Here is a 15,225-nt window from a genome sequence, read left to right on the forward strand (position 1 = left end):
CAAGGACATAGGGACAGCTGCTTAAAAGGACTCAGACCTGGGCTTCCCTGGTGGCGCAGTGGTTGAGAGGCCGCCTGCCGATGCAGGGGACACGGGTTCGTGCCCCGGTCCAGGAGGATCCCACATGCCGCGGAGCGGCTGGGCCCATGAGCCGTGGCCACTGAGCCTGCGCGTCCGGAGCCTGTGCTCCGCAACGGGAGAGGCCACAGCAGTGAGAGGCCCGCGTACCGCAAAAAAAAAAAAAAAAAATGGACTCAGACCTGAACACCTTGAGTGAGACATCTGTACCCAAAGAGAGAAGGTTGGAAAATGAGAAGCGGCTGGGAGAGCAATGGATACTATTTCTAGCAGCCCCAAAATAAGAGAAGTGAATCAAGCATACCCAAGGCAACTTTTTCTTTGCTGCAAAATTGATATAAAAACACACTCTCTTCTCTCCTGTCTCATACATACCTCACATACATGCCAGAACCCAGCGATTAAAAATTCTTCCTGTTTCTCCGTCCTACCTTCAATCCCTGGCAATCCAGGCAAACCTGTCTAGAAATCTCTTTGAAATGCATGGGATAGAATGAGGTATGAGGATATACTGACTTTCAAAAATCATGGGCCTTATTCTGCGCTTGGTCTACACTGGGGCTTACGCTGGGGTACCCCAGCAGTTCCTCTTAGGGGTCAGGGCCTTCTCCTGTGAGTCTGAGAATTAAGCAGGTCTATGGACTGTGGAGGAAAAAGCACATATTACATCATTTCCACCCCCCCAGCTTAAATTTGTGAGCGCACAGGCTGTCTGCTGATGTTTCCTATGCTTAGGTGAGGCACTCTTTAAAAAAACTGAGGCTTGTGAACTTGTGTCGGATGTCAATGCAAGGGTTTCAATTGTTGTGTCCATAAGAACCACCGTGAAAAAGGAGTCTTGTCCTGAAGGCAGTTGTGTAACTCTCTCAGATGGGAACTGAAACACTGGCCTATAATGTTCAAATATATACATTCGTGTAGAGAAAGAAGGAAAATGGGAAAGAGTAGAGGGCTCGTGGGTATTGTGTCCACTTTTCCAGACTCCTAGAGCAGAACAAAATACTGCTTCCCACTAAACAATGACAAGTCAAGACTTCAAATGGATCAGTTATTTCAAGGGATCCAATTTGCTCCAAACACATCCTGTGCCCTGAGAAAATGTGACTGAAATATGAAACTGGAAAAATCACAGAAGCTTCAAGTAATTTAGACAGAAAGGCTGATTTAGAGATCATCTGCTGGTTATTAACCTTTCAGAGGAAGAAGAGAACCTGATAAAATTTGGGGACTCACTCCCTGGGGGAAAAAAAACCCACAAATGCACATTAATTCAGTTTACATGCAATTTCAGGGAGCTCAGGGATTTCTTTAGCCCTTGTTACCAGAGGCAGAATTCTTGAGCTAGTGGAACCCTCAGTTAAATTAGAACCCCTCACTTTTCAGAGCTCAAGTGCCTCTCCCAGGGTTACCAGGTAACTGGTGCTGGAGCAGGACAGGGGCAGGGTAACCTAATACTTAGTGCACATCTAATTAGAGCTACCACGCAGATGACAGGAAGGCAGTATCTGAGGGACGTAAAATTGTCTCATAAATTAACCATCAGACTTTTTCTTCTTGTAATTCAAGACTATGCCCTACTGACACCATTTTAACCTTCTAGATGAGTTCAAATTACAAGAGAGTTTTAATTAGTTGCCCTAATTTCCATTTCCTAAGTTAGATATTCTGATCTGCTGTTTCCCTTGTATTTTTTATTTTATTTTTGGTTATTTTGAAATGTCAAGATAATATATCTCTTTAAGGTAATATATCTCTTTAAGACCACTCATGATCACTCCAGGGACAGTTCTCAGGGTTTTAGGTATTCATACTGCTCTGTTATTGCTTTAAAGTAAAATGAGATTCTAGAATAAATAGGCTTTAAAATATCTGAGCTGATATCACTTCTATTGAAATTCATAGGATGCTAATCTAAAGTTGGGGCAGGAGAATGCCTAGTATGTAGAGAAACCACATAATGATGTGCTTGAAATAGTGAAAGGAAAGGAAAGGAAAGAAGGAAAATATCACGAGGATAAACGCCATCATTTTGCAGAGGATGGGTCACTTCTCCTAAGCCCTCTCTCCTGGGACGTATACCAACGTCCCTAGGCTGCAGTGACTGCTAATAATGTTAACAACAACAACCATTAGAGCTTATGAACAGTGTCAAAAAACAGTATGAATCTTTTCTTGTTTCTGCTTGGTCAGGGCCCTCTGATCACACGTTGCTGGCAACCTGGCTGAAGGGACAAGTAAATGACAAAAGCCCTGAAAATTCATGACAGTTAAGTCCCCTAGGGAGAGATACAGGTTTATCTCTCTTGGAGCCATTTGTTTACATCCCAAAGGGTTGTAATCTCTTAAGGACTTTCCCTCTTTTCTTCCTAGAGAGGATCTGTTTACTTTCTAGAGCAAAGGTTTTCTCCGTCTCTTAGGAGGGCATCTAGTTCCTACATAAATTCTGAGATTGATCATTTCGGGGCTTCTCTCCTGTGCGCAAATCCTGCTTTTGCACGCACAGTATCTGCCCTCATCATGTTGACCTATGAAGACTGGAGCACAGGAAACCAATGCTAGGATCACCAATAAGTAAAAATCAGCCTGCCTCTGATCCAGAAAGCTTGTGGTTACTGTCAAGATAAAATAAGTAAATATAGATAATAAAAGGCATCAAGCCTTTATTATGGCAGAGTACTGGGCTAAGTGATCTATGTAAAATATTGTATTTAATCTTCACAGTAATTAGTAATGATTTACAGATGAAAAGATTGAGGATCAGAACTAACATGTAATCAGCCTAAGGCCACTCTGCTCTTAATTAATTGGGATGAACTTAAGTCACACCGACGCTTAATCACTCTGTTAGGATGTAGCTTCTTGAGAGCAGGGATTTTATCTGTTTTGTTCATACATGTATTGCCAATGCCTAGAAGAGTGCTAGGCACTCAGTGCATACTCGAGAAACATTTGTTGAATGATTGCTCCATTGCTGTCAGGAGTTAGGAACGTGGGTAACATTCTTGAAAAGCGAAATTTCAGGTGGCAATTCGCTTACAGCCATCCTACGAGATAATGATTTAATTTAACTATGCACACTCTTTTACAGTTTTCTCAGAAAAGATTAGGAAAATGTTTAAGACCTTAAAATAAGCCACAGGTAGAAAACACTTAGATTTGGTGTACATGGCTTACGTGTAAACTGAATTCATTCCAAATGGAGTAAAGAAAAAACATTTGCATTACGCACCAAAGAACAATGTCTCATAACAAAGATTAATTTCTTTTCATCATAATCAGTATAACAGTTTTCTAAAAGTAATAAAATTTAGTTCAGTTTGGCTGATTATATTAGAATAAAACTTACATGAACAAAATTTACATACAAATAGAATTAAAGGGAGAATTTGGACCTTGGGTAGTAAATTTATTTACTGCACATTTCCATGTAAATCCATTAATTACTACAATGAATTGCGTTAAAATGTGTAATCCAATCCCCGGTCTGGTCAACCTATAGAATCCTGAGTTTGGAACCATATCTCTGGACATATAGAAACTGAGACAAATGGATTTTAAAACGTTTTGAATAGTAAGGTATAGCTCCGCGCAATTTTAAGATTTCGAGCAGATGAACAATAAATTGGGACACTGGCTACGTGGCTGTGATAATTAAACTAAGGAACAACAACTGCAGCTAATAAAGATATAAACAGAGGTTTTAATTGTACTAAAGGGACTCCTAGCACTGTTAGTAATGGATCTTGAAACACACAAAATGAATGTCTTCTAGCAACCACTTTCAATAAAACAGTAGACCAAAAAGAATTTTTTGCTTCAACCTAATCCATATATGCCCACTGTATTTGCATTAAATCAGTAAATTTACTTCTTGTTAATTACATCCTTAACCAAGCTCAGGGACCTACACACATTTTTAGTGATCACTTTAGCATTGGCATCCAGTTGGATGTATGATTAATTTAGAAAGACAGAGCCATTATTGGTTCTTTCAAATAGTGAAAATCATGGGCATGATGGAATTTTCTCTGGATAAATATTCTAAAATTATTATCACATCTATTCTGATTCTATTTGAGCTGGATCTATTTCTTAATTCCAGACTGTAATTCAATCCAGATGGTAAAGCTATTGAGTGTTAACTAAAAATAACCTTACGAGACTTTAAAAATTAGAAACCTTTTCTACCTTTCTCTTCTTCTGTGCCTTGTTACAATCTTCTGCTTTCTGTAATTACATTGTAATTACAGTGTAATTACATTTTTAAATAATTTTGTCTATCAAATTTCTATGCTCTTTACTCCTGAACTTAGAGCTTATCTCTTACCAAATCTCTAACATTTTTCATTCTTTGCTTCTGCTCTCCTGAATTTTGTTTTTAAGTAAAGGTTCCCATTGAATGACATGTCAACTTCCTGAAGCTGTAAATGGGTCAAAATTTGGGTCTGAATGTGGACGTGACTTTATCACTCAAAAATCTGAAGAGAGGTGATAGAAGGAAGTTGTTCATGGTCATATACAGCTGAGTCGGGAAACTGAACTATCTTGGCATTATAATTGTGGCTTTGATTAACATAGAAATCATCTAAAATTCTGAACCACGAAATATCTGAGATGGCTTCCAGGTACTGATAATCTAAATGGGGTTATATGATCAAAGAGAGGACACACTGGTTGTATGTACCTACAAATGCATGAAAGTGTGTAAGTCTCAGAGGTAAGTAATGCACTCTGAGGTGCTAAACCAAATTCTTTGTTTATAATAATAGACAAGAGTGCAAAGGCCAACAAGATATTTTCAGAGCACAGACAATGGGTGTTTTTAGACAATCCACATTTGCAGGAGGTAGTCTGTTGATGAGGCAAGAGGCAGACATAGACACTTTACATCATGAACAACTATAGAATTGACTAAATCTATCCACTGGCAAAGAAGTAATACATAGGGCTTCCCTGGTGGCGCAGTGGTTGAGAGTCCGCCTGCCAATGCAGGCGACACGGGTTCATGCCCCGGGCCGGGAAAATCCCACATGCAGCGGAGCGGCTGGGCCCGTGAGCCATGGCCGCCGAGCCTGCGCGTCCGGAGCCTGTGCCCCGCAACGGGAGAGGCCACAGCAGTGAGAGGCCCGCGTATCGCAAAAAAAAAAAAAAAAAGAAGTAACACATAAAAGAATAGCAGCTCATGATTAAAATTCCCACTAGTCTGAAACACAACCCTAGACTCTTCTTTTATACAAACTTCTGATAAAGATTTGGCTAAAGAAACACTGATTTTATTCAAAGATGAACAATAAAATGAGCCCCAAATAAGATATCAACCAAGATACTACAGAAAAAGAAGAGGGTTGAAAAAGCAAAAACAAACAGCAGGCAAAGAACACTCACCAAAAAATGGTTTTTACTGAGCAGATAAAAATTGCAATAAAATATTTCTCATGAATTTAAAAACAATATCTCTGATGCAAGAGTACCAAGTAAAAACAGTATTTCAAGTAAGTGATAACAGGACACCAGAAAAAGATTAAATGTAGGCTGGGCTGGCAGATCTCAGAAAAGAAGTAGAAAAGGGAAAAAAAAATCACAGAACTAAGGGAGAAATTGGAAGTAACCAAAGGATAATTGACACTGCTGAACACAGTAAGGAGCATGAAGGAAAAAAGGAGAGAATCAGCAAAATTAAGTAGAATTTAATAAAGAATTTAAGAGGGTAAAAGAAAATGATAGATTTGGAAGACAGGCAAATGAAATCCAATGTATATATAATTGATCTGATAAAAAGAAATAAGGACAATAATAAAGAATATATATGTAAATATGTAGTACAATAAAACTCTCCAAAAAAAAAGAAGAAGAAGAAGGCTTAAATTTACAGTTTGGAAAAGCCTATTGTGCCCTAAGGAAAAAGTGAATGAGAAAAATGACTTCAATAAATATCTTAATAAGTTACTTAATTAAAAAAATATATAATCATTTTTCAAATCTCAGTTAAAGTCAAAGTCACTAACAATAAAAAAAATGCATTGCCATCCTCAGACTTATCCATCACAGCATTCGATGCTAGAAGGCAAGAGAACAATAGCTCCTAAGTATTTGTCAAGAAAATTCCTCATAGACTCAGAGAAACAATGATAAATGAATGAAAAAAATAAGACCTAAGTTATTGAACATACAAAAAAAGTTGGGTCAGGGGCTTCCCTGGTGGCGCAGTGGTTGAGAGTCCGCCTGCCGATGCAGGGGACATGGGTTCATGCCCCGGTCCAGGAAGATCCCACATGCCACGGAGCGTCTGGGCCCGTGAGCCATGGCCGCTGAGCCAGCGCGTCCGGGGCCCGTGCTCTGCAACGGGAGAGGCCACAGCAGTGAGAGGCCCGCGTACCGCAAAAAAAAAAAAAAAAAAAAAGTTGGGTCTGCGTACCCTTCTTTCTTCCAGAATCAAGAAATGAATGGAGAAACTATGACAAAAGCTAATTGCTAATATTAAATAAATTCAGTTCTAAGATTCAAATAAATGTAGATTACAGTTGCATAACAGAATGCATGTCTTATAAACTTTTTTGATCTAGAAGTGGTGTAGATAAAAAATGGGGTGGGGAAGAGAGAGAAAGTGAGAGTCAATATAAATATACAAATTTTTTAATCTTTTACAACTGGAATGAAAAATAGATTATTTAAAGTTAGTAAATCAAGTAATAAAGGTGGAAGTAAATGTGATAATAAAAATGTAAATACTTGGGACTACAAAATGAAATAAAATGTGATTATTTAAATGGTGGAAGGAGAATATAAGTAAATATATTAATATGCCATAAGAAGTCAACTAAAAGAGTTTTAAAACCTTAAAACTTTAATATGCCCTGCAAAGTCAAGCAAAGGAGTCTTCAAAGTTTTCAAGAAGAAATCTGGATTAGAGGTAGTGGGAAAGAGTGGGACAGGACAAGACAGAATAAGTGACAAGTGAGTGGGCCAAGCTTTCTGTCTCTGGTATCACAGTTGAACTGAAAAGTCAGATATCAGATAGTATCTTATACTTTGTTTTCCTAAATTTTTCTAAGGAAAATATTCCTTGTTTGCTAACATCTTATTCTTTTTTTGATCCCAAAGCAATGGTAAATGCATGCCTGAGTAATTTAGGTTCTCTAGGAAATAAGTAAAAAAATACAGTTCTCATTTGTTCACTATTTAATAAAATGAAAGCTTGGTAGCACATTTCAGCAATTGGAAAAGTTGCAAGAGCAGCATTTGGGGGGAAAATAAAATCTAGTCAGCAGCCCAGAGTCAAATAGCATTCTATCAAATGGTAAAGGAAACCAGGACATTAACTAAAAGGTTTAAGAGTCTATGGGCACCTACTGATTTTGAATTGTAGATTCAAAAATGGTATCAAAATCTGTATTAGTTTCCAGGAGGGCTGCTATAACAAAGGATCACAAACTAGGTGGCTTAGGACAACAGAACTTCTGGGGACAAGAAGTCAAATTGACAGTGGGGCCCTGCTCCCTCTGAGGCACCAGGGAAGGATCTGCTCCAGGCTTCTTGTCTGGTTTCTAGTAGCCTCGGGTGCTCCTTAGCTCGTAGGTGGCTGTCTTCTCCCTGTGTCTCTTCACAACATCCTTCCTGGAGTACCTGTCTGCCTCTGTGTCCAAATTTCCTCCTTTTCTGTAAGGACAACAGTCACATTGGATTAGAGCCTTCCCTAAAGACTTCATTCAAACTTGATTAATTCTCTAAAGACCCGGTTTCCAAATAAAGTCTCATTCTGAGGTACTGGGTTCTAGGACTTAACTATATATTTTGGGGGATACAATTCAATCTCTAATAGTCTACCCACCCCAAAAATTCATGCCCTTCCCATGTGCAAAATACATTTACCCCACTCCAACATCCTGAAAAGTCTCCATCATTCCAGCATCAACTCATATCTAAACTTTAACAACATCATCAACTCAAAGTCCCAAATTTCATCGTCTATATTATGCAAATCAGGCATGGGTGAGGATCAGGGTATGACTGGTCCTGAGGCAAATGATTAAGTTTACTGATAAAACTTATGAAGGACAGTCTGGTTTAGAGAAGAACTAAGCCTAAAAACCAAATGTACAAATTAGCAAATTCTGGGGGTAAAAAAATATGTTTTAAGTGCTAGAATGGTGAAGCCGTAGCAACAATTTCAAGCCTAAACTCTTTTCATCAAGATGAAACCTATCATGTTCTAGTTTTCAGAGGCCGTTTTTTAACTCATATTAACCTAGAAACAAGGTTTTATCTGTATACTAATCAATGAGATCAATGAGAAAAATGTCATCTATCTAAGTATCACACAACAAAACCCACCTTCAACTCTTAGCAATATTCACTGAGCCCCTCTCAATCCACCCCATCCAGGCTGTTTCAAACTTGCACTCAGTGGTCTTCAAGCTTTTTTACAGAGGAAATTCCCTTCTCCTTTTTAAAAATAGAATATCTGTGGATATCAGGTATCACATTAGAGTTTGGTGGAATATAATTTGATAAATATTTTTCTAATCTATCTTAAGTAAACATTGTTCTTCCATAAACAGTATGTTTTTTTAGTCTTACATAAGTGAGAATTAAATAATTCAGTATTACACACAAGATCTCATGCTCATTTTACAAATGTTCACCCTAAAGCCCAGTGGTATTCCATCAGTTATGATCGTACAGAGGGGTGTATTCAGGGTGCCTCATTTGCCTTTGTATCAGGAAGAGACAAGAGACAGTAGCATGCTAGTGTCAGAAATGTGGGGACAAATTAAAAGGGAGAGACTGAATAGACAAATGGACGACGGCCAGACCAGGCCATAATAACAACAGAACTTAGACCACAAGCCCTGCAGCTGTCAGCCCAGAATGGTCAGGACCTGATCAAAGACTTGGACTTTTCTATTTTTCACCACTACTTCCTACTCAGGACCAACTAGAGAAAGCCAAGTAGTTCCTCAACCAATCACATAAGATGTGCCCTTTCTAGTTAGCCCATGTCCAACTTCCCCAGGCCAACAGCCTTCCGTCGCAGGGTACCCGAAGCCTTCCCTCTTTTCACCACAAAGCTTTCTCACTGCTCTCACAGCCTTTGAATCTCTGCCGAATGCAAGTGGTTGACTTCTGTGCTATAGCAATCTCTGAATACATAGCCTCTGCCTGTTTGTACTTGAGTGATCTTCACTTATTTCCACAGAACACTTCACCTTATAAGCAGGGGGAAATGGCTCAGATAAAAATCCAGACCTGGGATCATTTACTCTTGAGAGCATCAGGACACACCTCCCCTCCCCACACAAATGAGCAGTGTTCTCTAAGCAGCGCCATTATATTTATGTCTTGTGCACAATTACAAAGCTAGAAGATCCTTATTTTTTTGTTTGCTTTTTCAGGAAAGAACATACTGAAAAAGCAATGAGAATATTTTAGAAGTATTCACTTGTCACGTATTTACTATTTGGAAGCTGAAGAATGACTATGGTTGAAGTGTGACAGGTCAAATCCTATTCGCAAAAAAAAAAAAATCCTATTTGCGCTCGAAAAAATCCCAGTGATCCAGAGTGACTCCATAAATTCCAAATACCCACTGCTGCCAAAAATGTAATCTTACAGAACTACATTCCTAAATGATCCCTAAAACTTTTCACAGAGGTACATGAACTCTGTTTAAATTAATCAGAGTCATGCATCATGTTTATACACTGTAGACTCTGAGCTCCATTCACAAGCCAATGTACCTGGACCTAGAAATACACTGTGAAGTGGAAAACATCACACTGATGACATTTTCTTAGCAGCTAAAACTGGGTCACATTTTCATTTTAATGTGTTCAAGTTTGTAAGTGAATTTTCCCAGGCAAAGAATTCTTTAAATGTGTTCAATCTTTTCTGAAGAGTTAAAAAAAAAACTATTAAATGATTGAGTAATTGATCACTGTGAATCATTTCATCAGAATCATTATACATTAAAGACAGTGAGCTTAAGGTAAAATAGCTAGGGTTTTACCAATAAAACAGTTGGGCAAACGATACATAAGAGGTTCTTTCTGCCTTGTAAACTTGATGTGTGTGTATCTCACAGAATCTGTAATACTTCAAGGCACATATCTGTATGCATGTCTTCCTTTTTCTAGTGGACCTTAATTTCCTTAAGAATAAAGACCGTGTCTTATGAGTGCTTGAGTATCCCAGCACTTGGCTGCCAGACTAAACATAGTAGGTTCTTAATAAATGTGGAATGAAAGAGTGAGTGAATGAATGAATGAAATTGTCATTGTCTTTACTCCCCTCCCTTGGTACTGACTATAATTTCTGGCAGTGGATATAAGGAGTGCCTGAGAGAACATAATAGCATGGCTATTTGTTTGGTAAAAGCTGAGTTCCCAGTCCAGTGAATGTTAGCCTTGAATCTTTAAGTGAATAAACTGCAAAGGGGTTGAGTTGTGTTTCAAGTTTTTAGTTCACGTAGTGAGAGTCAAACTTGTAGTTGAGCGCGGCAGAAATGGCAATCTAAGTGCATTTCACCAACAGGTACTAAAATTTTTCATTTCAATTTAAGAGAGGCAGGAAATGCTACACCTCGGGAGAATTAAGAGATTGGCTTAAAATTGTGTTGGAAATTTTATGATAATTACATAGGAAAGATATAAATAAATAAATAAATAAAATCAGTGAACATCTCCATAGATTTTTAAAGTGCCCCAGAGCACAGATTATATATATGAAGACTATTAGTTTATCCTCATGCCTTGTTGACGGATTTACCTTCTTTAGGAAAACGTTGCTGGGAGTTAAGTGTGTTCGCTTGCACTCACTGTATGAAGAGACGTATGGAAAGTACCTTACTCGGGAGACTGTGGGGTGATTCATGTAACAGATAATAGTTGAACACTAATAATAACTAGATATCATTTGCTCCTGTGATTTAGTTAGTTCTGTGAGACAACAGGTCAGTTCTCAAGTTGGCTCTGCCGTGAGTTAGGGCCACCATGTACCATTGAACCCCTTCCTCCTCCTTCTAAAACACGGGGTAACACTAGTTGATTGCAAAAACCTTTTCTTGCTCTATAATTTTAAATTCTTTGAGAACCAAAACTTTATAACTTTAGAAAACATTGCTTCTTACATCTACTTTTTCTTAATCCTGAGTCAGTATGAGAAGGGCATCATATACGGTTCTAGATTATATTCTCCCTTAATGGAAACCACAATAATAAATAACACTGTACAGAAAAGATTTGTAATAGAAAGATTCTGGTTATTTACTGCTCATATACCAATAACGTGGGCTGGTTTATTCTTTAATGAGCTGAACTTTCCAGTCTCAGTTTGATTTGGCTGTAGGATTAGAAACCTGATTTCTGCGCTGTTATTTCAGATCTGATTGTTAATTCTCTCTAAATAATAGAAGTGTTTACATAGAAGTTATTATTCTCTCTAAATATTAGAAGCATTCCAAACAGTTTACATTGGAAAAGTCTTACTTTGTCAAAGACTGCTTTTGTACTCTAGATATGTGCCTAAGAATTTTGTGAGTTCAGATTTTTATAAAGCATATACTTCAAACACATAATGGTATCTTTTATTTGGAAGAATCTACAATAATAAGACTTACCCAAAATTCTGACTACGGTACATACAGTGTATGACTCCGCTCATTTTATGTGTTTCCTAAATGTATCATATTGTTATCTTTGAGTGTGTACATTTCAAGACTTGGTTTCTTTGTTCTCTGGTTGTGTGGAAACCAAAGTGCTAATGCCGTGGAGAAAGTAGGCGAGCCAGCCACCCAATACTGTGAACAACCTAAATCCTGTTCAATGTTTTCACAGTTGTGCTTATTCCACTACCTCATGCTTCCAGACAACAAACAGAGAAAAGCCCGACTGAGTTTTTAAAAGAGAGAGTCTGCAGCGACTGAGGGTCCCTTTCAGTTAATAACAAGATTATATGGGAATTATAGATGGACTTAATATGTTTCTTATAACAGTTCCAAATTACTAATTAGTAACTTCAGTTTCTGGCCTTCACCTCTTAGATTTTATTCTCCAGCAAAATAAATGAGAAGAACATTTGGGAGCAACAAAAACAGAAATAAAAAATTTAATTTTTCCTTTTCACGTATAACATCAGAGAGCTGGTGCTGCTAGGTACTGTAAATCTCCGGTTCTGCTGGAAACACAAACTTAGTCTAAACTACGGTTGTAAGTTCCTTATATATCATTTGAATGGCACGGAATTACACACTGAGCGTCAAAACATGCAGCTACTCTGAGAGGGCTTTTAGTTAGTGGGAATTGCAAGTGTGTGAATAAGTATGTCATTTTCCAGGCATGAGAGGTTAAAATGCAGATAAAATCCCTCACTTAAAAGAGTTGTACGAGTGAACTGTTTGTTTGGGGAAAATCACCCTTGGGATAGAAGAGTCAGCCCTTCCAGGGTTCGTTGCCAGTAGCTACCTATGTCGGGGTGCTCCCCAGATCTATCTTGTCCTATCATATCTCCCTTCTGAATTTATTATCTGAATATTCACTGTGAGAATTATAACTTATCAGATGACATAAACTGAGGATTTGTTCTCAGGAGAATCGTTAAAATAAAATGTATTGCTATCTTTTCCATGATATTCTCATTATTCAAGTATTCCCAGCCTGTCCTTGAGTGATGGTTGGCCCATATCAAGGAATGGAAATTTCCATTATGCCTCTTAAAACTCATCTTCAATCCTCTCCATGATCTAAATCTGTTGAGATAATTTTGGAATCTGACTCATGAACTAGGCAAGTTTATAGAAGCTCTCAGAGACCTCCCTCTGGGTTATATTTGTCCAAAGATGGCAGCTAACTGGGGAAATGCAGTCATTCGTCCTAACTGCCATTCATGTTGTAAGCTCACCAGATACACTGGGTGAATTGCCTCACTGAAATTTGGGTTCAGTATATCTAGTCCCTCTTTCTCTTTATTGTGACAACTTTGCCAGAAGAGGCAATGAAGTTTGTCCCATGACTTGATATTTATGGGCCAGTGTTGGCACTTAAAGAGCACTTCTTCCACATTAAGCACCATATAAGACCATTTATTCTGGAGTTTTCCCTGAAAACAATGCCAAGTTTGCTATTCTATAATTTGTAGTGCTCACCTTTAAAAAACATTTAGTGATACTGTCTGCGAGCTCTTTAATAAGGGGCTGAGATACAATTTATCTGAATCAAGGGATTTGAACTGCTGTTCAAAGGACAGGGAAAAGAAAGGCAGAATGCCCAAAGAAGTGGGATTCACTGAACATTAGAAAGATAACTCTAAGGTTTGCTTCGGGGATAGTTACAGATTAACCTGCGAGATTGCTGACAGATACTGGTTCTACTTGCTCTTCCTATGGCCTTCCTTTTCCCTGCTTGAATTTCTCCTATATTTTGCTATTGGCTTAAGCTTCAAACACAAGTTTTTTATACTATTGTTCCATTCAAAAGTTTATAATAGTCCCTAATGGTCTACTGTACTCAGGGAAAGCACACCTACCTCTTTTAAGGCTCTCTGGAATCTGACTCAGTCTTTCATATTACATATTATTTCTTATTATTCCCTCCAGAAACTCCATTTGATTCAGGATACTGACTTTTTACCTTTTTTACCCTTCCCCCTCACCTCCAGGAACCCTCCATGATTATGTCTCTGGATTTGGTCCTGCTCTTCCCCCTATGAGAATTCTCTCTACTATCTCTCGAGTTATTAATATTCTGTCCATCCTTCAGATCCACCTCCTGCATGATATCTTGCTTGAAGTTTCACAGGCACTTTCCTCCTGAGATTTTTATGTACAAAGCATTTATTGACAGTTTATTATTCAATTAACACTTTTTAATATACCACATTATCTCATTATTTATAGCAATAGTTCTTTAATTATAGCAGCATTTAATTTGTGTTTTTATATACCATTTGTTTCATGATTTACTTTTTTATCAACTAAATGATAAACAATTTGTGGGTAACCAATATGTCTTATATTTCTCTCCTACTCAGTAATCCTTAGCACAGAGCTAACTTTACTGTTATCATTAAGTTTATAGTAAATACACAATATATATTCAAATTCTGGGCCATTGGGTTTTCAGCACATCTCTAGGTATTCATGAATATTTTTGTACAATCACTTCTCTGACAAAATTTCCCACTCTTTATATTTAACACTGTTGAAATTCTAAGTCCAAAGGTCACCTAGAATTGTGGGTTTGCTCAAGGGAAAAACTGGCTAAGGCAACTCTTCAGATAACTGAAACAAACTAACAGAAAAGACAAATTATGTGGGTGATCATGTGTAAAATTATCACTCAGCTTCTGGGCAAATGGATATTTGTGGACTTGAATAAATTCAATCACTTAAAGTCCATCAGCATCAAAATCCCCTGAAAATCGACTAACTTTTACCTTAAAAAGTACATTTATTAATGATGCATTGCATGGGGGTGGTTAAAAATGAGGCATTGGTATTAACATTTTAGTTGATTGAAAACTGCATCTTATCACTTCTCCAATTTGCTACTCATGTTCAAATGTGAATTTGTTCCTGCAGAGGGTCAGGTAACACAAAAACTTTTACTTTGGTGGACTTGTGTCTAAAAGAAAGATGCTTTTATCGTGAAACTCAAAAATACCACACACATACTCTGTCACAGAAAAACTAAACATAATCACGTCAGTCAAAAAGTAAATTGAGTTCTTAATCACAATTCTGGCAAGAGAAACCAACTAATGCTATATTAAACTAAATAAAATTGAAGCGTAAATTCTTTAAAGAAGTACCAAAGGTACAGATACTATGCACATAGTTTTCTAATATAGGACTAAAATAAAACAAAGGCATATATGTCCAGACACTGTTCTAAGTACTTTACGGAAATGATAGCAGTCACAAATCTACCTATTGCTATCTCTGAGTCTAGTTCTTTAACAAAAAATAGATATATTAGAATAAAAAACTATTTTACAAAATTGTGCCACTGGTAGTTATGTCAATGTGTACATTCTCATTTCTTTCAGATTTTGATTTCTATAGAAATCGTAAAACAGACATTAAAAAGTCTTCTGAATGTTGCTACTTTCTACAACACCCTCTAAGTGTTTTTGCTGTTTGTGACTCCTTGGAAA

This window comes from Delphinapterus leucas, chromosome 21 (assembly GCF_059928025.1).
Source record: "Delphinapterus leucas isolate spDelLeu-1000000601 "Yukka" chromosome 21, BTC_Dleu_Yukka2, whole genome shotgun sequence".
Classification (NCBI taxonomy): Eukaryota; Metazoa; Chordata; class Mammalia; order Artiodactyla; family Monodontidae; genus Delphinapterus; species Delphinapterus leucas.